At 40.8% G+C, this 2,500-nt stretch overlaps 1 protein-coding gene across 2 annotated transcripts in view; it reads right to left on the reverse strand.

Annotated features, from left to right (window-relative positions):
* srbd1 (S1 RNA binding domain 1) overlaps nucleotides 1-2,500 on the reverse strand; it is a 109,748-nt gene that overhangs the window by 96,164 nt on the left and 11,084 nt on the right. The window lies entirely within an intron of this gene.

The raw sequence follows: 2,500 nt of genomic DNA on the forward strand, positions 1-2,500 counted from the left end.
TAATATACACTACCGTTCAAAGGTTTGGGGTCACATAGAAATGTCAGTGTTTTCGAAAGAAAAGCAATTTTTTTGTCCATTAAAATAACATCAAATTGATCAGAAATACAGTGTAGACATTGTTAATGTTGTAAATGGCTATTGTAGCTGGAAACGGCTGATTTTTAATGGAATATCTACATAGGCGTACAGAGGCCCATTATCAGCAACCATCAGTCCTGTGTTCCAATGGCACGTTGTGTTTGCTAATCCAAGTTTATCATTTTAAAAGGCTAATTGATCATTAGAAAACCCTTTGCAATTATGTTAGCACAGCTGAAAAATGTTGTGCTCATTAAAGAAGCAATAAAACTGGCTTTCTTGAGACTAGTTGAGTATCTGGAGCATCAGCAATTGTGGGTTCGATTACAGGCTCAAAATGGCCAGAAACAAAGAACTTTCTTCTGAAACTCGTCAGTCTGTTCTTGTTCTGAGAAATGAAGGCTATTCTGTGCGAGAAATTGCCAAGAAACTGAAGATGCTCCAGATACTCAACTAGTCTCAAGAAAGCCAGTTTTATTGCTTCTTTAATGAGCACAACATTTTTCAGCTGTGCTAACATAATTGCAAAGGGTTTTCTAATGATCAATTAGCCTTTTAAAATGATAAACTTGGATTATCAAATACAATGTGCCATTGGAACACAGGACTGATGGTTGCTGATAATGGGCCTCTGTACGCCTATGTAGATATTCCATAAAAAATCAGCCGTTTCCAGCTACAATAGCCATTTACAACATTAACAATGTCTACACTGTATTTCTGATCAATTTGATGTTATTTTAATGGACAATTTTTATTTATTTTCTTTCAAAAACAAGGACATTTCTAAGTGACCCCAAACTTTTGAACGGTAGTGTATATTCAACTTTGGTGGGAAGATAAACTGTGGTTGTAAGTTGTAAGTAATTATTAGGAAGTAATCAATAATGCTTAATGGACTCACAAACTATAAATATAAACTAAATAAGTTTTGCAACACAGAAAATGTATATACATGTTATCTAACCATTTAGTAATTGTTTGAGGAAGTATTCTATGTCGGTTTATGAAGGTTAGAGAAAGAGCCAAAGTGGCAGCAACCATTTCCATTCTGAACATAGAACACAAAGCCACCTTACAGCACATTTCTAGGGTCAATATTTACAATGGTGAAATCTAAAACTAAACTCGACGGGCTATCCCTGACCATCTGAGAAAAATTGTGCTACTCGATCTGCATCTTGGTGTAATAGCAACTGTGCAACTGAGCAAGGAACATTGAATAACGGATGATCACCTATTTCCTTTACTTTTCTTAATGTCTGTCCTAAGAGAGCAGAGCAAAGGGAGTGGGATCATGTTGGTCTGTGTAGTCAGTGTTGTGGTACAGACAAGAACCTGTGATTGACCCTCCCTGGCAGGGAGGGAAGGGACAGCTGGAGGTCCTGGGTGTGAGGCGGACACTAAACAATCAATCAGGCCAGCCGGTCACCTGACACCAGCCCTGTCACAACGCATCGGTCACCCCCGACAACACACCGGTCACAACGCAGGGCCGCAGCAATGCTGACCACGCCCACGTCACCCCTCCACCGTCGCGCCTGTCAATCACAGGGAGGGTCAGGCACGCACAGGGTGGACAGTCACACGTACTGTACAATGTGGTGTGTGTGTGTGTGTGTGTGTGTGTGTGTGTGTGCACATTAATACATCATTGTGATAGTGTTTCTTTGAGTGTTCAGTCAGGTCTTGAATACCTGTGTGTGACCTGCTGGAATTGAAACTGACGGTTAAATACAGATTTCCCTTTTAAATTATTTCGTTCCGCTGCACCTGTACTCATTAAAAGTAATGATACAGTTTGTTTCTGCACTTGAAGAGTTAAAATGTTTGACAAATTGAATCTGATATTGGCTAATACATTCCAAACGGCATACATTTACATTTTAGTCATTTAGCAGACGCTCTTATCCAGAGCGACTTACAGTTAGTGAATACATGTTTTTATTTATTTATTTTATTTATTTTTTTATACTGGCCCCCCGTGGGAATCGAACCCACAACCCTGGCGTTGCAAACGCCATGCTCTATCAACTGAGCTACATCCCTGCCGGCCATTCCCTCCCCTACCCTGGACAACGCTGGGCCAATTGTGCGCCGCCCATGAGTCTCCCGGTCGCGGCCGGCTGCGACAGAGCCTGGATTCGAACCAGGATCTCTAGTGGCACAGTTAGCACTGCGATGCAGTGCCTTAGACCACTGCGCCACTCAGGAGCATACAACTTGAACAGCCATTTGAAAATCTGTAATACTTGTTGTGTACTGTGTAGTAGGTTATGTGTAGACTAACAGTAATTCCCCGCAAAAGGATCATGTCTAACAGTCCAGTGGAAATATAAACTCATTGGCCTTTAGAAATATCAACTCCACTGATTCAGATTAGAGAAATCATTGTCTAAATACCTTCAGAATACAGATG

Source organism: Coregonus clupeaformis, chromosome 31, assembly GCF_020615455.1.
Source record: "Coregonus clupeaformis isolate EN_2021a chromosome 31, ASM2061545v1, whole genome shotgun sequence".
In the NCBI taxonomy this organism is placed as follows: domain Eukaryota; kingdom Metazoa; phylum Chordata; class Actinopteri; order Salmoniformes; family Salmonidae; genus Coregonus; species Coregonus clupeaformis.